This window comes from Pinus tabuliformis, chromosome 9, assembly GCF_031772625.1.
Source record: "Pinus tabuliformis cultivar Carrire ecotype Pingquan chromosome 9, CPIR1, whole genome shotgun sequence".
Lineage (NCBI taxonomy): Eukaryota > Viridiplantae > Streptophyta > Pinopsida > Pinales > Pinaceae > Pinus > Pinus tabuliformis.
Window position 1 is genome coordinate 450,352,256 of NC_142307.1, and position 27,265 is coordinate 450,379,520.

Below are 27,265 nucleotides of genomic sequence, written 5' to 3' on the forward strand. Positions count from 1 at the left end.
ATGGCATGTAGACTTTGTGTGTGATAAATGTTGGCATTATGGTGTGCATGGTTCCAGCTAGGTGATGTTCTTATTGGTTTATGATGGAAGCTAGCTCATGTTGGCATTGATGTCAACCCGATGTAGCCTAGCTAATGTCTTGATGTGATTCCTTGTGGCATGGTTGAAGCTAGTTGAGTCAGCATTGATTTGGTTATGTTGGAATTGATGTCAAACCTTGATGTCAGTATTTGATGATGTAGCTTGATGGTAGTATGGTGTTCATGGAGATTTTTCCTTTTTTGCCTTGTGTTGGCTTGATGATGGTATTGACTTAGAGATTACCATGGTATAGGTGTCCATGTTATTAGCATAACCATGGTATTTACTCATGGTATTGGCTTCGATATTATCATGCTACAGGTGTCCATGGTATTTACATAACCATGGTATTTACCTGTGGTATTGACTTGGATATGACCATGGTACAAGTGTTTGTGGTATTGGCATAACCATGGTATTTACATGTGGTATTGACTTGGAGATTACCATGGTACAGGTGTTCATCATATTCTCATAACTAAGGTATTTAGCTATGGTATTGACTTGGATATTACCATGGTATAGGTGTCTGTTGTATTCGGATAACCATGGTATTTACCTATGGTATTAAATTGGAGAATTGTTGAGGATATTTTGGCTATTACTTATGTGAAAAATTAAAATTAAAATTAAACAAAAAAATCCTCCATTGATGTGAACAACTTTAGTGCACAAGTTGTGGTGATAGTGACTTGATTTTGTCAACTTTGTGTGTCTTTGATCCTAGCCCAAGAGTTCATTTCGCCCTACATGTTTTATATTCTACATATTGGAGCTAGTTAATGGTTGGTTGAGTGTGAGAGTGAATTGGAGAAGGTTTCATAATGGAGGAATGCCTCAAATTTGATTGTGAGCATAGATGCTTCAGTGTGTGAGGTAAATTGCTGAATAGTGATAAGATGTGAAGCATGTTTCAAAATATATCAGATTTATAGCTACTAGAACATAGCTTGTGTTGAGAGCATTGTTGATGGACGAGAGATTTTTGTCGTTGATGATTTAGTATTTAGTTTGATGCATAGTGAGTCACTATCTTGCTAGTGTTGAGAGCACATTGTTTGTGGTGTTTATATTTGATTTGAGGATGATATCTTGTTGTTGAGAGCATGTTTGTAGAGTTGAATTCTTGTTGAGTAGAGCACCTTGGATCTAGTTTGAAAATAGATGAAAGAAGGTCTACATAGTGTAGAGGAGCAGTGACTTCATGAGATAGGAGAAATGATATTGAAGCTTCAGCGAAAGGAACAATTTCTCAATCCAATGGTAGTTGGATAGTCTAATCAGAGTTGGGCAAGGATTGATTGATCATAGTGGTTTTGAGCAAATGGTAATTCGTAGTTTCTTGTGAGAACATAGTCTTCCAAGCTAATCAGTAGAATCGAGTATCCTATTCGATCAGTGTTGGCATTTTGTATATTAGTTCAAGTCTCCATGGTTATGAGAGCCAGCTAGCTATGTAAAAGACAAATTGATTAATTAATAGAAATTCAAAGCAGAGTAGCAGTAACAAGGTTGGTTTTTCACCTGGAAGGGTTTCCACCAGAATTCTTGTGGCTCTTGTGTGGATGTGTTTTTGATGTGTTGATTATTGTTTCTCTCATGGTTATCTTGTTTTGACTGCTTATATTTTTTAAATGCGTGGATAACCTAATGTGATGCTAGTACATATATGTGTGATTCAGTAAACATAAATAATTGGTAAAAATTATAAAAAAGATTACACTATTGATTCACCCCCCTCCCCCCACCCTCTGAGTAGTGCTCAAAGGTTTCCAAAAATTTGTATTAGAGCAGGGCTCTTGATTGTAGCTTGAAACCTGGAGAGTAGATTTGGGGTTTATTGGCGGAAATTGATTTTCTTTTTTCAAAATGGGCAAGAAAAAGGGGAAACAATTTCAAAAAAGGAATGGCCTTCAAAATAAGGTAGCTTAGTGACAAGAGTATCATATTTCTAGTGCAAGCGATTCAACAAATAATGTTCAGAAGTTAGATGATCAAGAACTAAAGGTATTGCAACAAAATGAATCCAAAGGTATAATTATTAATGATATTCTTTTGAGTTACAATTTTGAGGATTCAGATTTTGATCATGGTGAATTGCCTAGTCGATATTAGAATGATATTAAGGTTCTTAGAGCTGATATTTCTAAACTAATAGTTGCATGCAAAGATAAAGAAAACTTATCGCAGATTTGTGATGATAAGGAGGCCAAGCTCAAGGAAGATATTTTCAGGTTAAAGATTAAGTTAGTAGAATCAGAAAACGTTGAGGAAGGTATGAGGAAGCAATACCAAGAAAATGAAAATGAATGTGAAAGATTAGAATTTGAAGTGATGTCATTGAGAAAACAACAAAAGATGGAGAAGAGCACCGGGACCTTGGATAGCTTTCTCGAGATCCAGAGATCACCATTGGATAAATCTGTTGTTAGATTTCAAAAGGGTGAGTGTTGGCTTATATGGGCCTGACCTAGGTTTGGAAGAGTTATTTAGCCAAACAAATCCCGCAGCTACCGGCCCTTTCGGCAACACCTTGCGGAGCGCGGACTGAGGTCTCACCCGAGGTAGCAGGGGAGGGTGCTGGAACCAAGTCTCTGCACCCTAGGGATGTCTTGGTGTGGTTTGGACGTTTCATGCACTAGTTTACAACTCTACACTGCTCAGTACTCGCACAAATCCAGAGTGATTATATCTTTCTTATTAATGTGCTATTCTACTTGAAAGAAGCATTTATGATTCAGAACTATTCAACAAGGTCTTTAAGGAAACATTTAACCAACATAATCAATTTGCGCACAAAATGAACCCAGATTCACATATACTCATCACATTTGCATTAACCAGATATAGAAAGGTAAACCATAAAGATAGATGAGCGATAACACAGAATTACAGAAGCAAACTTATCTTTTTTATTATTATCCACCAATACATCTAGATCTACCCTATGCACCCAGCTGTAGGGGTCCGCGCACACATTTGCAGACTTTCCAGGCCTCTACACACATAGCTACAGAGCCTCTACCTACTACCCCAATCCCTCAACTCGGACTTACAGATGCTTTTGGATTATCTTCTTCAAGAACCCATTATATTTTTCCCAAAAGAATTGTATTTCCCTCATAAAGTTGTCCTCTATTTATACCCTTCCTTGGCCCGCGATCCCTGCGCGGACTGACTCTATTTACATTAGTTTTTATTATTTTAGAGTGGACTACCCTTTGACTCAATCTATTATACTTCGGGCTCTGCATACTTCGGAGTTTTTACAATATTTTAATCCTACTTCTTGGGCTTTCTGCCCCAAAACCGTTACGCGGGACCTCCGCTACCCAACAGTCCCCCAACACAATCATCGTGACTCATCCCGAGTCACTCATCAGCATGGCTAGATGCTCTGCCTTGGCTTCACGGTTTGCCTCCCTCTGAGTGGTGCTCATCGTCCTGCTGCTCCTTCCTTGTCTCCTGCAACACTTCAGCTGTCTCCTGCTTCAGTGTTTCTACCACATCCTGCAACCGATGATGCTCATTTTGCTCTGCTCGGTTAACAGGAAACACCCCCTCCGAGGATTCTAGTGCGAGTAGGGGAGTTGCCTACGGGACCTCCTGGTACCACCGCAGCTTCTTCCGACCTTTGTATCTGCCCTTTGTACCGTTCGCTGCAGCTTGTGTTGCAATTTTGCAAGACCCTGGCTGCTGTCCATAAGATCCCAATCTTTGAGGGACATCAGAGACAACTTATTAACTACATATCTACCCATGGTCGCCCTCTATCCATCTGTTCGTTGTTCTGTTGTAGTGCACCGGCCTGCCCCTGTGCAAGGTGACGGCCTTCAGACCAATTCTACTTCGTGTTCCCTCTTTTCTAGTACATCTCCTACTGGTGATGCTATAGCCTGCGGGATGCTCGCAGCTGTCACCTGCATACTCCTTAAAGACTCCTGCCGCTCCATCGCCCAGATTACTACCTTCAGGCATATACCTTATGCATAGATAATGAACAACTCCATTTGTGTTTCTGAAGCATAGGCCACCCAGTGGACTCCCCTTGGTAATTTATAAGCCATGGGAAATTCAAATGCAGTGATTGCCGCTCATTCCCGTTCGTGTTACCTTCTCGTGTAGAATCTGTGGCCGTTTGTTCCATATCTAGTTTGTACTGTATCGCTTAATTTCCTGTTGCCCGCTCCCGTTTGCCATGATGCAGACATGTCATGAATAGTGATATCAATGGTCATCATTCCTTTTATCAGTGCATCTGCGTGAGCCTTTTCATGCAACCGTGACCCTTGCGTGTGGTCAGATGTATGCATACCATATTACGCGCGCATCTATCCCCCAAGCTGCTTTATCGTCCCCTGCTCTCTTACAACTGGGCGGAGTGGTGAGACTATCTTCTGAATGGCTAGTCAGGCAGTCGGCTCGCTCGTGTAGAGCTTGAGGCGACTACCATTCACTCTTTCCGGGAAGGGCTCTCCATTGAGTTTATCCATCTGAACTGCGCCCCCATCGGTGACTTCTTTGACGACACAGGGTCCCAACCAGTGCATATGCAGTTTTCCTAGGAATTTTTCGAACTTACTGTCATAAAGCAATACTAGATTTTTCTCTTTGAAGGTGCGCACCTTGATATGGCGATCGTGCCACGCTTTCTCATGCTGTTTCTGTACCTGCTAATAGAATCCAGCCAAAAATCATTCCTCCTCCAATTCTTCTAGCTGTGCGATCCACTCTTCCAGGGCCCCACGGTCTGCCATACTTGTGATCGCTGTGATCCGCAGACAAGGCACAATATATTCAATAGGCATAACAGCCTCCTTGCCATATACTAAGTGAAACGGTGTCTAGCCTGTCAGATTTTGCACATCATTCGGTATGCCCATAGCATAGTAGGGAAGTGCAAGTCCCAGTCAGTGCGTCACTCATTACAAACCTTAGTCAATGCAGTCTCCAAAATTTTGTTGAAGGCCTCGACGGTCCCATTTGCTTGCAGATGGTAGGGCATACTTTGTTGGTGGTATATCTGAAATTCCTCCATGAGTGCGCTGATCGTTTCATTCAGAAAATGCGTTCCCCTATCACTCATGAGAATTTTAGGGTAGCCAAACCTGGTCAGGACATTTTTGAACAAAAATTTTACTGTTGTCACAGCCGTGCAATCCTTAACTGGATGTGCCTCAGCCCATCGGGTCAAATATTCGGTCGCAGTGATGATATAAAGTGCGCCCGTATTTCCTCGCAATTCAATAGGCCCAACGAAGTCAATCACACATTTCTCAAATGGTTGTAGCATTATCTATGGATGAAGTGGCATTGCATCCCTTCACGACAGTTTACTCATCCATTGACATACATCGCGGGCTCGACAGTATGCTTTCGAATCTTGATGTAGAGTAGGCCACCATAATCCGACGCGGAGAATCTTCTGGGTTGTGGCTCGGTCCACACAATGTCCACCAGCAACCCCTCCATGTGCTTCGGCCATGATCTGTTCATGCTCTAATTTCAGTGCATATCGGTGCAATATTTCATCATTGCCCATCTTGCAGAGGTGGCCTACAATTACGGTAAAATCTGTTGTGCGTATTACTAATTCCTTCTTTTGCTGGATAGAATACCCCTGCGACACAGTGCCCGTAGTTAAAAAGTGGATAATATCTTCAAAGTGGCCATTTGCAATGTCCACAACATATAACTAGGCATCCAAGAGTCCCTCTTCTAGATTTGTTGGTTCTTTGCCGATCTCAATTCGGGACAGATGATCTGGACCTACATTCAGACATCCCAGCTTTACAACAACCTCAAAATCATATTCTTGAAATAACAACAACCATCGACAAATGCACCCCCCAACATAGGCTTATTCACTAGGTACTTGAGCGTAGAGTGATCCGTGTACATCTTAAAATGTCCTCCGAGCAGATAGTGACAGAACTTTTGGAGCATGTATACCATTGCTAATCCCTCTTGCTCAGTAGTAGAGTAATTATTCTCTACTTTAGACAACTTGCGACTTGCGAATGCAATCGGATGGTCCAGTCCCTCCACTCCTACTTGAGTGAGTACCGCTCCCAGCATGATATAGGACGCGTCCACATGCACATGAAACTCAACATCCCATTTCGGAAAGACCAATATAGGGGCTGAAGCAATTTTCTCCTTAAGCGTCTCTAGGATTCTGTTGCATTCCTTGTTCCAGCAATAAGTAGCATCCTTTTTTAGCAATTGCTCCATTGGAGCCGTAATTTGGGTGTAGCTTTTGATGAGCTTTCGATAGTAACCCATGTGTCCTAACATAGTGTGTAGCTGCTTTACACTGTGCGGCGCTTGCAGATTCAATATGACAGCGATCTTTGCCGGATCCACCATTAGTCCTTGCTTACAAACCACATGGCCCAGCAAGTTCTCAAAAGGGGCAAGGAAAGTACACTTCTTTAAGTTGAGCGCAATCTGGTGTCATCGGTAGGTATCTAGCATCAATCATAAGCTTGCGACATGTTTCTTAACTATGCCAAATACAATCCAGTCATCCAGGTAGATTTCTAAGAATTTGTGGATAAATTCCTTGAATGCGGCTACCACAATATGAGAAAATATCGTGGGCACATTCCTCAATCCAAAGGGCATTACCGTATACTAAAAACAACCCCATTCGGTAGTGAACTTTGTCTTGCTCTGATCCTCTAGTGCAATCTTGATCTGATGGTACCCGAAGAACTCATCTGTGAAGGAGTATGATTCCTGCCCGCCCACATTTCTAGTACCTCATCTATAAAGGGTGTTGGAAACGGATCGTTAACACCAACATCATTGAGCTTTCACAGATCCACACATATGCGGATCTCCCCCTTTTGTTTCTTCTCCTTTATGACCATAAGGCTTACCCAATCAGACTCTTCAACTGGTTCAATAATTCTTGTTGCCAACATCTTATCCAATTCTTTGTGGACCTTTGCTTTGTATTTTGGATTCAATTGATAGGTTCACTGCTTCACTGGCTTCGCATCTGGCTTCAAAGTTATCTTCATCATCCCTAGGTCTCCTAGAATCCCTTTCAGCTCTATCATTTTTGTAGGGAATAAATTGCAGTATTCTCAGAGCAGCTCAACGACCTTTTCCACCGTGGCGTCATCCCAATAGTCCCCAAGCATAACATACTTCGGCTCTTCCTCTATTTTGATATTCACTTGCTTTGCTTTCAGTAGTGCCGTGATATTTGGATCTTCTATCTCAAGGCCGCGTAGCTCACAACTCCCTTCGAATTCTGGTATATTGATGTTACGCGGGTCATCCTCATCATCTTCTGCTCGTACATTGTAACATGCTAGGGCCTGGCTCAACTGTCATGACCAGTCTAATGGCACGACTTCTTCTAGAACCGGTGGTTTTCTGAATATGGCAACCTTTACTAGCTGTAATGTGTCATCCACAGTATCTATCCATTGGTCTTCAAAGAGAAATGTCGACAAAAATCCTTCGCGTAGGATATCCCACTCGCCAGTGCCACGCCAGAGCTCTGTTTCTGTATACCAGTTCCTTGGAATGACATCCAAGGTATGATAAAATAAGTGCACCCATTCTAGTTGAGGCTCCATACCATAAGCTTTGGTCCATTTGCTCAGGTGTATGCGCGGATTCTCTCGTCCATCATATTTCTCTGTGATTCGTAGCGCTAGCTTCCCAAATCTTATCTGCATCATACACCTGAAGCTTCGCCAATCTTAGAAGGTTCCTTCATGGGTATCCCACCATCGCGTCGGTGTCGTGCGTAATGCCCATTTTAGTGCATCAAAATGTTGGTACTCTGGTATTGTACTTTCGAATTTAACCAGGAAGTCCTCAACTACTATCAGCCCGTCATACATCGGCAGTTCATGATTCTGAACTTTAACGCAATACGGGGATTTCGTCATCATATTACAGTGCAATGTGGTTGCCTCGTTCACCCTATTACGCCATCGCCCGTCCTCCTTGTCTAAATCACTGGTGTAGCCCTGCGAGAATCTTCGTTCCTCCTTTGCAACAATTTTGTAGATACTATCCAATTCATCACCCCTCTCTTCGCTATGCGCCAGTTCTGTGTAGCGTGGTCTGTCTATTGGATCCAATGGAACAACGACCCGAAGCGACTTCTTCTCGAATATCATCTTCCTCTGTTTGAGGTTAATAACCCCATTCATATCAATGGCCCAGTCTATCCCTAGCAACGCAGGGTACAGACTATTTTCATCCATGATTTCAATAACTTCGAAATCCATCCAGGTACTTACGCCATCAATGTATACTATAATCCCTTGCAGTCGTCCCATGGGCAAGATCTTCTATTGGTTGGCCATTCGCAATTGGATAGGAGACCATTGTAGTGTAGGCTTACCCATGCGCTCCCAAGTCTATTTAGGCAATACGTTTGCATCAGAACCCAGGTCCAGAATGACCTGATCCATCTCGTAGTCGCCAATCTGTGCCGTTACCCACATTTCCCGACCCATCCGCGATGTGTGTCTTCCTATTTCCTAGACTGCATGAGGTTCACCCCACCTTGTGCATATATTAATCACTTCCTGTAACCCTCTAACTGCCCGATTTTCGCGAAGTAGTTTTATTCATGTCTCTAAGAAAGTAGTCATCATTGAGGGATCCTTAGTTTGCTCAAGTAGATCCCTACTACCTCGAGTAGAGACACTCGTGAATCTTTCCCTAGCTTCCATATTAGTCTTCCCATCGACCTCTCCTGTGGCTACGCCACGTCGCAATATCATGTTGACCGTGGGTTCGTTGTCGCGGGGTTTGGATCTCATCATATGCATGTTTTGCGTTGTTGTAGGAGGTGCCGCCTTATTTTCATGAATCTATGCTATTAGCATGGGGCAATCTAGTAGCTCGTGATCGAATTGCTCACAATAAGGACATGATACACGGGTTGGATTGGTACAATCCCGCACGTAATGTCTTGGTCCTCCACAGTTGTAACAGATTAGTTGCCCGCAACCCGTTCTTGGTCCCATTCTGCCCCATCCTCAATTGCATCCTAGGAATCCACCGCGCGCAAATTCCGCAGCTGGATCCTTTCATCGCACCTCAGTAAGCATTCTGTAGGTAGGTCCCTGGTCCATCAACATTTGATAGCTACGACAATCTCTTTCTTCGTGACCCAGTGATCTACAAAAGTTGCAAAAGAGATGCTGGGGGGTCTAGTTGTATTTAGGCAATAGATGGGAGTTGTCAGTGTTGTGCTTCCCTCCTACCTGATACATTGCACACCAGAGCGAGGCAATCGCGCTCGGCCCTTCCTGTACCTCTGGTCACAACAGGGTGGGTCCCCCTGTTACCACAAAATTCACCAAGATCGGACAGTGATCTTTATCGTGTCCCTAGCTCCTGCACTTTATACACCATACTTTCTCTCGAACTTCTGAGCATGGTGTTTGTTCTTGTTTTAACTTTTGTATTTCCAAAACACAAATTTTGGACTTGTGCTTGGATTTTATGACCTCCCAACCCTGGATCCTGTACCGGGGTTTCGTGCAGCCACATTGTTGCCTCCAACGCTTCTGCTTGGGTTGAGATCTTTTGTTGTGACAAGGCCGACTTTAGATGTGGCATTAGTGATGTGATGAACCAAGTGTGGTATTGTGCATCCGTCAGGGTCATGTTAGCCTCGCGAATGGTGCTTTTCAACCTCTGATCCAAATCCCACGGAGTCTCACCAGGAATCATCGTGATCTCTTTCAATCCAAAAACTGACTGTGCTTCTGACTTAGGTTGGCTAAACTCTTTTTTTAATTCAGTATGGATGTCCGCTATCCTCGACGCTGGGTTGATGCTTGAATACTTCATGTACCATGTTAGCACTCGATCCTGCAGTGCACTGACTAAGATGGCTTTCTTGATATTATCATCTGTGACCTGCTGCGTGTTCCATACTGATGTTAGTACAAACCAAAATTGTTCCGGGTCTTTGCCTCCTGCTCCTTTGAACACTGGTAACTAAATCGTGTTTGCCATAGTTATCCTTGTTCTACTCCCGTCCCTAATTCTCTTGATTTTTCAATGTTCTTTTCTATTGAGTCCCCGCGCTTCACACCAGACACCCCTTATGTAGATCCTAGTCCCAGCAATGGAACCATTTGTTGGCTTATATGGGCCTGACCCAGGTTTGGTAGAGTTATTTAGCCAAACAAATCTCACAGCTACCGGCCCTTTCGGCAACATCCCTCAGAGCCCGGATTGAGGTCTCACCTGAGGTAGTAGGGGAGGGTGTTGTAACCAGGTTTTCACACCCTAGGGATGTCTTGGTGTGGTCTAGAGGTTTCACACACTGGTTTACAACTTTGTGCTGCTCAGTACTCGCACAGATCCAGAGTGATTATATCTTTCTTATTAATGCGCTATTCTACTTGAAAGAAGCAATTATGATTCAGAACTATTCAACAGGGTCTTTAAGAAAACATTTAACAAACATAATCGACTCGTGCACAAAATGAACCGAGATTCACATATACTCATCCATTTGCATTGATCAGATATAGAAAGGTAAACCATAAATACAAATGAGCGATAACATAGAATTACATAAGAAAACTTATCTTTCATCAACAAGGCCTTCATCAACATTCATTCTTTTGTAAATAGCCATATTAACTTAATTCAACATAAAAATACTTTTAGTATTTTCACCCAAGTAGAGATCATGAATAAGTGAAACACGAAGTTGTTATGTACAATAGTATGAATACACGATCGGAGTGTGAAATCAAACTCTTAGAAGCAATTGATTTAAGCTAAATCATATTGGTATGTCAACATTAATGAAGATATTATAGTTATGGATAATGACTAGATTTCCTCGATGTTTGAATTTTGTGTCTAGTGACTCTAACCCCCTTTCCACAGCCTACAATAGATTTATTGATTGAATGATGGTGATGTGAGGATCTTAGTGTAAATGGAAAGGATGTGTGTCCCTTGCGTTGCATTGAAAATATTCCACTAAAAACCTAGTAATGTTTTTGTGCTCAAGTTTTACGGTTCTTCGTGCCTTTATGAAGCACTAATGAGGGGGTGATCATTCATCTTCGTAGCATCCAAGCATCCATTATAAAAGTTAGGCATTGTTGATCTAGGTATTTCAAAAAGGTTAGGCACCATTGACCTATCTCCACTCAAAGCCAAGTACATCAAATGAGAGTTCTTAAATGGGTATTCAAGTCATTCCATTGTGATGGAAAATGTCACAAATTGAAGTAAACAAGAATTAGTGGTCTTCTTGTAAGTAGTGGAGGCAAGGGTTTTCAAATATTAGTACAGTTGATAATAGTGTGGATATTGATATCTCCTTGTAAACATTGTCAAAACCAATAATAGTCTCGATGTACGTAAATACTAGTCTCAATTGTATGGAAAACCATGATTGACCATTACTTTCACTAAGAGGAGAAAACGAAAAGATTTTTTAATGGGGAAAAAATGACTGTGAAACATAACTCATGGATTTTAGTTGAAATTTATATAAGTCCTCGTGTTCTTTAATTATTAAATACTTAATGTAAATACAAATAAATTATTGTTAAGATATTGATTTTGAAGATTAAATATGTATTAAAAGGCATTCATCTATGACACTTGAATTTTCATATACTTTGAATATACCACTTAAAACTCATTATCAATTAATTCTGATTAGTTTTGTAAAATATATATATTTACTTATGTTAAGAGCTTTATTTCAAAAATAAATTAGATTTATAAACTTATATCAATACATATAACTAAATGGAATTCAATAAATACCTTCTAAGTCTTGTTGGATTATATGAGATTATTTTAAATACAAATAGTTTCTTTAAGAATTGAAATTTACAAAATGTTAATCTTGATGGGAAAATCATGTCATATGGTGCAAAAGTTTAAAGACATCCATTTATGGGTCATCTGTTGAATGAGCTTAAATAATCTACTTAATGCTCATTGTGAATTCATTAATCCATGTTTTATTAGAAAATGCATTTTTACATGGATTTTTGTTCTAGAAATAACAATGTCACATTTATACATTCATATTAAACCACATGATAGTTAAATAAAAATCAATTATTGGTTTATTGACTTACTGACTAATATGACATGATTACATATAAAAATAAATGATTTAAGAATTCAAGTTAGAAAAAGTTGTCAATTCAAAATAGAATAAACCAATTAGAACTCATCAACAATTGATTTTAAATTATTAATTTTCTAAAAAATATATTTTTACTTACATTAAGAACTTTATTTCAAAAATAAATTGCATGTATATATACATACAAAATAGAATTTAATACATACTTGTCTTATTGGCTTCTATGAGATTATTTCAATTACAAATAATTTATTTAAGAACTGAAATTTACAAAATGTTAATAGGGGTGGTAAAATCAAATGTCGTATGTTGTAGAAAGTTTAATTACATGTATTTATGACCATATCCTAAATGAACTTGAACAAATTACTTAACATTCATTAGCAATTAATTTTTCCATATGTTGTTAGGAAAATCATTTAATTTTACATGGAGCTTTATTTCAAAAAAAATGTCACATTTATACATTTATATTAAACCTCATGATAGGAAAATAAAAGTCGATAAATGGTTTTATATAGACCACTTAGAACTCATTATCAATTACTTATAATTTGTCTATTATATATATATATATAAGAGCTACATTTCAAAAATGCACCACATCTATAAACTTTTATCAATCCATATAACCAAATAGAATTCTTCAAGTCCTATTGGATTCTATGAAATTATTTAAACCAAAAATAAACTATTTAAGAATTGAAAATGACAAAATGTTAATATGGATGGGAAAATCAATGTTTTATGGTGCAAAAAGTTTAAATACAACCATTTTTTACCCATCTCTTTAATGAGTCTAGATGGTCCACTTAACACATTGTTAATTAATTATTCCATGTTTTACTCAGAAGATAATTTTGTTTTACATAGAGTTTTGTTTCAAAACAATACAATATGAAATTAATACTCTTAATAAATTAAGTGATAGAATTATGGATTAAAAATCGAATGCCCTACAATTTAACTAGTATTCACCTATGTGTCATCACCTATTAGCCTAAAGTGTCCACTTAATACTTATTACCAAGAAATTATAAGACTTATTTTTGGAAGAAATGCATCATTGAATATGGCTATTATATATCACATTTATACACTCATATTATTGGACATAACTAAGTACAAGTCAATATAATTCTAGCTCAAATGATATGATTTCAATTTATTTAAAATATTAATTTACAAAAAATTAACTTTAAGTAATGAAATTAGATGCCTTACAGTTCAAAGACATAATTCATCCATGATAGTGTCTAACCAAACCTTGATAGTCCACTTAGCAATCAATTATCTTAATTATATGTTTTTTTAAGAAATGCAAAACTATTTACAATATATTTTTATCCCAAAAATTACAAATCATATTTATGCACTCATATTAGTGCATTTTATATGTAAAAAAAGAATAACCGACTTTGTGCCTTGTTGATTTTCAATATGATATGATTGCAGCTACAATCATTAATTGATTTAAGCATATAAATTTATGAAAATTATGAATTGAGAAATCACATATCTTATGCTTCAAAAAATTCAAATCATTCACCTACGACACATTTCCCATTAGCCTTAATAGTGAATAGTGCACAGAGCATTTATCAAGTAAATTATTATAATTTCTTTAGTAAGAATAACCTTTGTTTGCAAGGAGTTCTATTTCAAAACTTATATTTCACATTTATATATGATTATTGATGCATATAAGTAAACAAAAATCATTAAAAATAACATGTCTCGATGGTCCATGTAAGATAATTTAAAAGGTAAACAATTCAATTTAGAACACACACACACACATTTTAGATTTAACAAAAAAAAAAAAGAAACAAGTCATTGCAAAAAAAAATTATAAATAATAAGAAATATACATATTAATATAATTGCCAATTCCCATATATTTCAAAAAATATAAAATCATACAAATTGATACAACAAAAACTATGTCCAAAATGCACTGAAAAATTGAAATGTACTTTTCAACAAATTTATAAAGGAAATTATCTCCATCCACTACAATGAAGTACATGTTCTATTAAACATTCGAATGTACTCGTGTTTTTGTTTGATACAATGAAGCGTCTTAAGAAAGGGGAATAAAACTTGCATAAGTATCTTGCTCTTTTCCTGTATAGGCTTTTTATCAAGACGTGGTTTGATTGATATCCAATGAATTGAAAAGTATGCTTTGTTGTATCTATTAGTAATACATTTGATTCTTCATAATTATCTCCATATTGGGACCACAAATCAATCAACTTTTTCTCATAAAATTGTCTTGTTCTCCCTGCTTCCAATTTTGTTTGCAAATGACAATGAGACCTATCCCATGCAAATTTAAAATCCTCTATATCAATATTTGATTTTTCAAGTACTTTTCAGATGTACTTGTCAGTGACATTTAATGTCCATATTGTAACATCATAATTTTTTAAGCAGCATTTTAATACTCTTGACTAAAAAGGCCTTAAAAAAAAGAGGACTCTCACCAAACTATCAATCTAGTCCTCTTTGAATATGAAAATTTTGTTCATCTTTGGTGTATGATTGGAAGAATACTCCTTCCATTTCAAATATCAACATCTTTTGACTTGTAGTAATGCCCATCTGCATCTGCATTGCAACCACATGTATGATATTAAAATATCTACACTTCATTGCTTAAAGACATAAACACCTACCAATTTAAAAATGATATTAACATTTATTATGAATTATTTCCATTTGTATGCAAAGGGAATTTTACAACGAGTTAATAGTAATCACAAAATACAAATACAATGGCTCTGTTAAAATGAACAAACAAATGATATGTTTAATTTATACATACAACCTAATACCTTTATTTAATTTGTATGGAATAAAATTTTTCTAAGAACTCATTGACCCACCATTTAAATCATTGATTTTAATACTTATAATGATTTCTTTAATTGCAATTGAAAAATATAATTACAATGGTCTAGTGCGAGTAAACAAAATAATTATATATTAATTTCCACATACAATATATTACAATTTTTAAATTTCAAACCTAATTAATTATATGCTAATTTTTAGAGTCTCTACCTTAGTTGATTTTGGTGCTTCTTTTAGTACAAATTGTATGTTTATTGTTGGTGCTACGTAGAACCTAATATAGTTTTTCAACTTATATGGAATAAAAAAGTTATAACCATCCTTCACATTACTAATTTCTAAGAGGTATAATGATAACTTAAACCACAATTGAAACAAATAATTGTAATGATCTAATTCAAACAAATAGACCAGTTATATATTAATTTTTACATATAATGTAATCCATTGTAAAAAATTGTATAGCATGGGAAATTTTGATATGAAAACATTAAATGACCATTGAAATCAATAATCGTTATCAACACAATATCTCACCAAAAATAAATAACACTAAAATAAATTTTTTAGTAATGACTAACCAAATCAACAATTATTTTATTAGCGTTGTGAAATAAAAGCAATAATTCATGATGACATACATATAATAGCATGAAATAGACATCGGTCATCTTAAGGTACTTCTAAATGTAATTGAACATCTTTCAAAGTAGCTCACACATCTGTAGCCTTCTTGAGTTTATGCAACATTCTCCATAGTTCATCGATCAACCAATTATCCTCTTGATTTGTTCCAATGAATGGAGGGGCAAGAATCACATTTTCTTTGAGATTCTCTCTCTCTCAAATGAACAATCCACTATAATAATATTGGTTGCATCATATTGGGTATGCATTTCACACGTTTTTTTCAATGACTTAGTGTATAACTTTGGTTGGATTGTCAATGACCTTATGTCCATTTTGTGGTTTACAATCTTACGCAGTCCACATAAACACAATTTTATCTTGTAATGTTTCTGAAACCCCAACTTTTTTAAAACTCTTCTTGTGCTTTGCTTCAAAGTTGTTGTCCAAATTGAAATGTCAAGAGATTCATTTTTTAAACACATTTCAAAAGATGTTTTTGCATGTGAATGAATCCAAAATAACCTTTTTCTCTATTGTGTAATTAGCATTAGTTCCAATTTTCTCAATATGCCCTTTGTTTGTTGCTTCATCATCAATGCTATGATAAAAAAATGTCCTTTAGTTCAAAAATAACTAATTTCTTTTTAGTTATTTTGGCTGCAACAGAATTACAAATAATCTAGTCAAACCGTTTTATTCATGTTTCAAAAATTACTAAAAAATTGTTGAAACGATACACTTACCTTGAGTGGTGTTTTCACTATTTATAGATGAAATAATAATTTATTTTATCATCTTGATAGAACCTAGAGTAAACACATTAGACCTTCAATGAAATACCAATAGTACTTCTTATTAAACCTTAAATCAAATACCAATACCAAGAAAAACATTAGTAATGCAACCTTTAAAAAGAAACACACACACACACACACCTTTAACATTATTTTGATTGTTAATTTTATCATTTTTATTTGTTCTTATAATAAAAATGTACAATGTTATGGTAGTTACAATCATTAGAGTTCGAAGAATAATAAGATAAACAATAAGACAAGTTATAAGTATCTGATATGATATTATCTTCATATTTGTAACTTTGCACCTCATCATCATCTTTGTTACCTTTATTTGTCTCTAAATTAAACATATAAAATAATTTGAATTCTAAAAATGAATAAAATCATTAAATAATAAGCAAAACAAGTGGACAAATTATAAGTACCTGATATTATATTTTGTCCTTGATTAAAGCTTTGTTTCACATTCACTTGATCAATGTTTTTGTTCTCCTTGCTTGTCGCTATAATAAACATTAAAAAACGTTATAAATTGTGACAATGAACAAAACTCATTAAACAACTATACAAAAAACGAATCATCTTTAATCGTCCATATAATATTTTGGTCTTGATTGTAGTTTTGTGAGACATTCCATTGGTCACTATATTCACTCTCTTTATTTCCTACAATAATCAACATATGAAATGCTATGAATCATGATAATAAAAATAAAAATTTAGATTTAAAAAAAAAAAGTTACAATGATTAATACCAATTTCTATCTCCATCATTCCATGGTCATTGTCTTGATTAATTTCATTCTTCTCATAATTCCCTATAATAGGCATCCAAAAATGTTATGAATATGGAAATTAAATAAATTCAAAAAGTAACAAGAGCAATAACCAAACAAATTATGTACTCCTCCTCCACCTGTTTCCATATCTAAACTTTTTTCAACATCATAAGCATTATATTGATTTTTTTTATTACCACTTTCATTTTCTTTGTTTTAGAATCTCCATCATTAATCATTTTAGTAAACACTTTGACTACTAAGAAACCTAAGCAAAATAATATCCAAAGTATTATAAAAGAAACAACAAAGGAACTATGGTACCTGAATTTTCCAAAAAGTTAATGGATCCTAGATTTGATAAATGAAAAGATTTGTAATTATTCAACATGATTATCCTTTGTGACTGTTTGCACAACACATGCAATTCTTCTTCCATATGTACAACAAGCCTTGATTAATTTGTCCCCGCATAAAGAGAAATAACGAATTTTGAATCACTACATTGTTGGTGTTTTCTCAATAAATCCATTCATAAATCATAATCTCTCCCATTTTCGTCAAATATGTCTTCAAATGTGTGAGAGTATTTTGAAGCCTCCAAAATTTTTAATTTTGAAATATATAAATGTACAGTAAAAACTATATCATAACTATAATTGTTTTGAGACTTATATTCATAAATGCCACTAGTCATTTTATAATTGAACTTGGAGTTATTTATGGAAATTTCCAAAGACTCCCGTACATTATTACAAAACCAAAGTTCTACTAAGAGAATTGTAGTAAAGTCATTCAACACATTTTTTTTTATAAGAAGTCGAAAATATTCAATATAATATCCCTTGTGGAATGGTCCTTTTTTCAAAGCCAGTGTATCCAGAACAACAAGGTGAGTATGTAGAATTGGTTGCAACTGACATTGGAAAAGAGTGAAAAAGTGTTGACAAAAGAGCAGGGCCCCCAAAATGATAACCAAATTCAAAATTGTTGTCAACCTATTGAACACTTCTTGATCCATTTATCATTTTGTCAAGGAGTCCACATGCTCGCTGAGAAAGGGACTCTATCTTTGTATTACGTGCTCCTTTTACATAAGTAGACCCCTTCACCATGTTGCAAAAATTGGAAAATATGATATCGTTAATTTCATAATGCTCAACAATTGTGAACGTGGTAAGAGTCTTCTCATTCAATTTCTCATCATGACTTTGACAATATGTACCATTGCATCCAATATTGTTTTATTGGATTTCAATTTAGAACAATAATATTTTAGTTTTATAACATCTATTGGATGATTAAGTGGAATAGAAAACCAAATGGTTCCATCCAATAGCTTATCTACTACTGAAGCAATTTCTTCCATGGTCAACCCCTGAAGGGGCTGAAGAGTAGTTGTTGTCAAACTGTGTAGACTATTTCTCTTGTAGTTCTAAAAATCAAGTTGGCTTGGAGAACACTTTAATGTGCCTAGTTGGTAGCAGTTAAAAACAGTGTCCTGTTTATCCCAAATAGGTTGATCAAGTTATAAGAGAATTTGTTTATTAGAAAAAATGTAATTGGACAGTCGAAAGAGCACAACATTTTATCCTCGATCTGATAAAATAATAAATATAAACTAATCAACAACCATTTATTAGCATAATGTCTAATCATTGTAACAAAGTATAAACTAATTTTAAAATTGTCATACCATTTAAAGATTTTGCTGTCGTGTTTCTTCAACTTCATTTTTCCTTTGATGCTTCCTTTGAATTTTCACTAGCTTCATAGTCCATGGTTTCTAAAAAAAACACACACACTATTATCACAATTTCGAATTATTGAAGAAAGTATGAATTTATAAATACTATAACCACTCGCATCATTATATGTGTAACAAAATGAACAAGATCAATAACAAGTGTAGAACTCAAATAATATCTAATCATGGTGTTGATTAGAAAAAAGGCACCCCCAAATAATTTATTATATTCTTTTAATCGTGACTATAGGCAAGCTAGCACCTACTAGCCTTCCTTCTAGCACAAGCATAAGCACATTTCCAAAAGACATTACATTGTGAATAAATAAAAACAATTGTAGAAACTACAACATCATATTTACACAAAATTTATCTTTTGTAGTCATGTATAGTCTTAGCTTGCTTTAGAAACCATAAAAGAAAAATACAATGAAAGAACATTAAGTATGGAAATCATTATATTTTCTTCTAGATCTTTGTCTAACACAAAGACAAACACATAACAACATTGTAAGGTGAAAGAAATAGAGAATGTGATAGAATTACTTCTAGCAGAAACACAAGCATATTGCCAACAAGAATGTTGCAAAGCAAAATCAATATTTGCATCCTAGATTTCTTTCTATCACAGACACATGGATATTGCCAATAAAAACATTGTATTGTGAAATAAATCTAGCACATGCTAGAATTATTTTTTAGCACGAACACATGCATATTTCCAAGAAAAACATTGCAAACCAAAAAAAATCTAACATAAGCTAGAGTTCCTTTTAGCACAAACACAAGCACGTTGACATTAAAAATATTGCAAGGCAATGGAAATGTAACACATTCTAATCTCCCTTTTATTGCATAAAAGAAGATTGCCAACAACAACATTGCATTGTAAAGTAAATCTAGTGCATGCTAAATTTCCTTCTAACACAAACACAAACACGTTGTCAATAAAAACATAGCAATAATAATATTTCCTAAGACATCTCCATGCTTATGAAAATTGACCTTGCTTTTTAGAGATAATGAGGTTTTAGTCCATACCTACATAGATTGTTGTTACAATATAAAAAATCTTAAACCCTCAAATTACTAGAAGGCCCTTCATATGGAATATGTGGTCTAAGAATGGGATATCGTACAAACATAAGGATGTTGCCAACAACAACATTGCATTGTGAAAAAAAACATTCTATATTACCCTCTATCACATACACAAGCACATTGCCAATAAAAACATTGCAAGGTGAAATAAATATATCATACGTTAAATTTCATTTTAGCATAAAGACAAACACATAACAACATTGTAGGGTGAAATAAATCTAGCATGTGTTAGAAATACGTTTAGCAAAAATACAAACATATTTCCAACGACAATATTGCAAAGAAAATTAAATGTAGCGGATGCTAGATTTATTTCTATTACAAGCACAAGCACATTTCCAATAACAACATTAGAAGGGGAAAGAAATTTAAGCATAAGATAAACCAAAAAAAACAAAAAAACAAAACTTGTATCAACATTGGTAGATGAAAGAAATCTAACATGTGCTAGATTTATATCACAAACACAAATATGTTGTCAACAACAACATTACAACAGGGTAAAAGAAAATCTAGCACATGCTATATTTCTTTCTAGCACAAAGATAAGTAAAGAGCATTATTGTATGGCTAAAGAAACCTAATACATGTTGGATTTACTTCTAGAACAAACACAAGCATATTACCAATAACATCATTATAAGGAAAAAGGAATCTAGCACCCACAAGATTTTCTTCTAGCACAAACAAAAACATATTGCGAATAATAACATTGTAAGGTGAAAGAAATCTAATGTGTGTTATATTTCATTCTATCATAAACACAAGCACATAACAACATTGCAAGGTGTCAAAAATCTAGTATGTGCTAAATTTACTTCTATCACAAACACAAGTATATTGTCAACAACAACACTGCAAGAAACCTAGTGCATGCTAAATTTCCTTCTAGCATAGACAAAAACACATTGCAAAATAAAAACAATGCAAGGCATTTGATTTCCTTCTAACACAAATAATTATATTGTCAAAATTAATATTGCATTGTGAAAAAAATATAACACATACTAGATTTCCTTCTAGTACAAATTCACAAACATATTGCCAACAACAACATTACTAGACAAAACAAATCTACCCCATGCTAGATTTACTCCTATCAAAAACACAAGCACGTTGCAAATAGCAACATTACAAGGTGAAAGAAATATAATTCATGGTATATTTCCTTCTAATGCAAGCATAATCACATAACAACATTGTAGGGTGAGAAAAATTTAATCTGCGTTATATTTACTTCTAAAACAAACATATAAATATTTCCAATGATAACATTACATGACAAAACAAATCTAGCACAAGCTAGATTTCCTTTTAGCCCAAACAAAAACATGTTAGCAATAACAACATTGCAAGGTAAAAGAAAATCTAATGTGTTAGATTTCCTGTTGGCGCAAACACAAGCACATAACAACATTATAGAGTGAAAAATCTAGCAAGTGCTAAATTTATGTCTACCACAAATACAAGCACATTGAAACAACAACATTGTAGAGTAGAAGAAATCTAGCCTATGCTAAATCTTCTTCCAACACAAACACAAGCACATTTCAATTTGAAAGAAATCTAGTGCATGTTATATTTCCTTCTAGCACAACCACAAGCACATAACAACATTGTAGGACTAAAGAAGTCTAGTGCATGCTAGATTCATTTCTATCACAAACACAAGCAGATTGCAAGCTGAAGGAAACAAAACACATGCTAGATTCATTCTAGCACAAGCAACCATATTTCCAACAACATTGCATTGTGAAATAAATCTAGTGCATGCAAAATTTCCTTCTAGCCCAAAGATAAGCACATCACCAATAGCAACATTGCAAGGTGAAAGAAATCTAATGTGTTTTAGATTTCCTTCTAGTATAAATACAAGCAGACACAAACATTATAAGGTGAAAGAATTCTAGTGCATGCTAGATTTACTTCTAGCACAAACACAACCATGTTGACAACAACAACATTACAGGGCAAGGAAATCTAGCGCATGCTAGATTTCTTTCTAACACAAACACAAGCACATTACAGGATGAACGAAATCTAACCCGTGCTAGATTTCCTTCTAACACAAACACAAGAATATAACAACATTGTAGGGTTAAAGAAATATAACACACTAAATTTATTCTAGCACAAACTGAAACATATTGCCAGTAACAATATTGCAATAAAAGAAATCTAGCATGTGCTGAATTTCCTTCTAAGACAATCACATGCAAAATTCCAATAACAACATTGCAAGGTCAAAGAATTCTAGCATATTTCCTTCTAGCACAAACAACCAAATTTCCAACCACAACATTGCATTGTGAAAGAAATCTAGTGCATGCTAACTTTCCTTCTAGCTCAAACATAAGCACATAAAACAATGTAAGGTGAAAAAAATATAACATACGTTATATTTACTTTTAGCAAAAACACAAGCCTATTGCCAACAACAACATTATCAAGCAAAAGAAATCTAACACATGCTAGATTTCATTCTATCATAAACACAAGTGTATTGCTAACAACAACATTGTAAGATGAAAGAAATCTAACGAATGTTAGAATTCCTTTAGCACAAATAAGCACATAACAACTTTAACCCTTAGTAGCTCCCACACACATACTTTTATTTGCATGTCTCTTTTTTGACACCTAGCACCCCTCAAGTCATGTCATGGACTTTTTTTAGAAGCCAATGCACTTTTATCATAATGATTAAGTTATATGAAACCCGCTTTGTATGCACATGGGGTCTTACCCCCTCATACTCTTTTCATCTTATTTGGTCTACAACGCTAATGCGTTTATTGGTATGTCATGAAATATCATATTTGCAACACCGGACTTTTTAGCCTCAAAACATATAAAAGCATATGCCCACCAATACTTTGGTCCCAAAACATATACACATACATGCACTTTGCGTTTAACAACCGTTACCTTTCCCATTTATTATAAGCATTGTAAATTAATTTAAATAAAAATGTGTCGAGTTTAGGGACACATCCCAGAGTTAAGGAGGGAGGGAATTGTCTAGGATATTGATTGTTTGATAGCAGCCATGGAGGCTGACAAGTGTGCACAAGGGACATGTTGTAAAAATAGCAGCTAAGGATGAAGGCAAGAGTATGCCTTTGAGTAACTGAACACAGGGCAACAAGACCAATGGAAAGTTGGCCACGTAGCAAGGAACCAGTTTGTGACTAGGTGCACATAGGATTGTTGGCCGCCTGTGGTAACAACAGAAAATTCTAGGAGACAAGGGGGAACAACACATAATTTGGAGTGTCGAGAGGACACGGGCAAGAGAGGAGCAGCACAAAGGGTGGAGGTAGTGAGCTCCTAAGAGAAATTGAGAATAAATAGCAATCGTAGAGGACACTGTGTCGTAAATAGAAGAGGAGATCCTTCGAAGAAGCTTGGGGAAAGTTTGACAGAGGTCTAAATGGTGAACAAACAGCGTCGAGAGCCCTTGAAAATGTTGGGGAAAAACTTGTTGTGAAATCTACAGCATTGAGATTAAGTGATTTCTCTTCGATTGATAATTTCTTGTGAATGCTTTTTACTTCTTGGGTTAGTGTTATTATAGTGTTATTCTTCATCAAACAGTTACCAATGCATAAACCATAAAGAGATAAGAGACACATAATATAGGCTATCAAACAGGGCCAAAACCTCTCCCACTTCAGAGGAAAATCCAAACGAATTCTTCTTCTTATAGAGACTTCAATTAACGAATACGAAACCTAGACCCCTTGACCAAGAGCCCTGTAAGACCAATACACAAAGCTTCTGAGCTTGACCCTTTCCTTCCTTGAGTCAATGATGGTCAAACTGTTAATTCTTCTTTCCTTCTCAACTACTCCTTAGACTTCAATTTGTTGTTGTACTTAGCTTACTTTAGAAACCCTAGCACGTGTGAATCATTAGGATTGTAACGTTAATTTCCTTTGCTTTAGGTGAAGGCTACTTGTTTGTCAACTCGGCTTGAGATACATCCTTGCTTCTTCCCTAACTTAACCTTCCAATGGGACTACAATATTTCGGCTTCTTCTGCAACAAGGACAGTCCCTTTTCTTTGCATATGTGAGATCAAAGTGACCCAAAAACATATCCAAATGATACCATAGACTTCTCTCCCTTCTTCGCTAATGATTAGGCTTCCTTCTAAGTGAAATTCACATATCTTTATATCAGACTGAATCTTCACCGAAATCTTGCCTTCTAGAATGAGGTCGAGCTGCCTATTTATAGTTGTTCCCCAGTCAATTAAGCTGACTTGAGAGAGGGTGAGCCAACATGTCCTTTTGTGAAGATTATTTATTCCATCTTGTAGCCGACTTGTAGGAGGTGCCTTTGCTTGATCTTGGAGGGCCTTCTTATACATGTAAAGACTCATACACAAATGTAACATGCCCAAGAAGGGTCCTTCATACATGACATTGACTCAATTTGACTTTTATGACTAGATAACAATACCTAAAGGTTCACAATGGGAACCTTAACTAAAATAAAATCCCTTGATCATAAAACCCATGATTCAAGTACTTACATAGATAATTTTATTTTCTTCTTTTCATAAAATCACAATTACGCATATCGTTATGAAGACCGAACCTAGTTACACTTTAAAACAAAACTGATTGAACATCACACAAGTTGGATTATCAATAGGATGCAGATAACCTGGGAGGGCATTTGAAAGTTTGGCTAAGGAGAGTAGCAGAGCTCACCCAAGATCTACGTAGACAATTCATGCATCCCTAGTGTGAGCGAAGAGTACGAGATGGAGTGCATAGTGACGAGGAATTCTAGCATTGTTGGAGGGAGCTACGCTATGAGAGTGCATTCCCAGAGATTTGCCTTGATGCAGTGATTGAACGAAGTCAAAAAACACAAAGTAGAAGAAGAAAGGAGTTGAGCACGATAGCTCATAAGAAGCTAATAAATAAGTTGCCTTGTTACACCATTGACATCTTTGAAGGTCCCTGTGCACAATCTGACTTTCGTGTCTCAGCTGATGGGTGGAGATAGTTGGACATCTGGAACCCCTGTTTCAACTGGTGGATTTGGTTTTAATCCTTTGAGCAAATCCCTCACTCATGCTCTGGAATTTGGCTCAAGGGTGATTGGAGTCTTGGATTGCAAGAAAGACCATAGTGTAGCCCAATCTAAGGTTGGGTGGAGTGCTGGAGTCTCGGACTCAGTTGTCGGTCCATACTTCAAGATAAGTATCTATCCCATTTAGCATATGCCATGAAATTTCATGTTATATAACCTATTGTTATGATCACTAAATGCTTGACCATGGTTTACTCGTGTTGGATTGAATTTAAGCTGATGGTTCATAGACTATTGATAAGAGTATGATGGGTTCCATGTATAATGCTGACTTACTAACCTGCCTAGAAATTATGCAACACCCCATATGGAAGGTTATTAGTGTTACGGTTGGATCACAAAAAGCAGACTCATGGTAGTAGGATCATAACATATATATACATTATTAATCTCTCCTCTATAGCAAGGCTGATCATGTACTCATGGGCTTGGAATTCCTTATATATATATATATATCCATCCCTGTGCAATAGTTACAACTTACAACCCTGTTAGCTTAAAGTTTGAAATATGCATATGCATTGATATGTGTGCAATTAAGGTGAACAAACTGTACTCCTTTCAATACCAGGGTAGTGACCATAGCCCATAACTTGCAATGACTACCATGCTGAATTAGTTATAGGAAAATATATGTGTTTTTCCAATTAGACCTAGGCACATATGGCATGATGATGAGAGTCATGGGATATTATTCTCTGGCCGCCTTAGTCACTTTTATGTTAAGTGATTGGGAGTATTAAGACTCCTCCATTCATTATTTAAATCACTTAAATGATACTAGTAGATCTGAGTGACATTCTGTAAATTAGACCTGCTTATCCAACTAACTGTGCTATTATTTATTCTCGAGCACCTGAGGATGTGCTTCCTAACGGATAGGAATAATACCTTGTGAATTTTTGAAAGGCAGTCTCCCAGACAGGCCTGCTTCTACTTATTTTTTGGAGAGTGCATGTCATCTGATTGTTCTATACATCAAAACCCAATAGACAAACTCATTCCTATACCTCCTCAATCTTCTCCATTCCAACTAGGCTGAATGGTCCTCAATTCAGAGGCAAAGTACCAGTATTCTCTTCATGCAATCTCAAAACAACTCCGAGGGCCAACCTACCTTCATTGGATGAATGGAAGGTATTAGCACATCTATTTAGGGTGCATCTAGATGTGCATTTGTGGCTTCTTCAGCACAGGCGTACACCACAGTGATGATTCGGTTTTGTGCTTGTGCAGAGGTGAGACATGGCATTTTATGAACAATGCTGCTCAGTGTCCCTGGAACAGAGTTTAGATTGTTATCATCCTTGCTGGCATGTGAAGGTTTGTCAAACCTTGTATATTCTCATCATGTAGATGTATTGATTAAGTTAGTGAAATTGGCACCTCCCCATTGACATCTTTTCATTACCAAATTGCCAAATGCTATAAAAAAGGTTGACCAAGGTTGTAGTGTGTGAACTCCAGTGTTTTTGCTGAGGCAGAAGCCATGCTTCTTTCAAGTCAAATGTCTAGTGCTACAATTCTCAGGGTACTTCAGGACTTGAGCTCTCTTGCTTCCTCACTTAACAAGGCAAAGGATTATTAGTTAGTACCTTATGGAGATCATGATGAAAGTGTTATTATAATCAGGAGTCTTAAATTAGCCGCTGAACTTCTATGGTAACAACTGGGTCTCTGCATCAGTAAGATAGAAAAACTGGTCATCTTTATTGTCTATTGTACTTGTGTCTTCTGTTGCTAATGGAGTTTTACTCCCTCTAACACCAGGCACACAGAAGATCTTGCCATATATTGACGTATTTTTGTAATATGTGAAAAGTTGCAACCTCCTCAAATGACACCTACACAGCTAGAATACATCAGTGCTACCTCTAGTGAGATAAAATCAGCTGCAAGTTCATCTGATTCCTTAGTGCTCAAGATCCTGGCCCATTGATTACACATAATCGAAGGGAATATCCTTCACTTTGACAAGTGAAACAACCAGTAAAATCAAGGCAGCAATATCAAGATGAGTCCACACATGCTATAT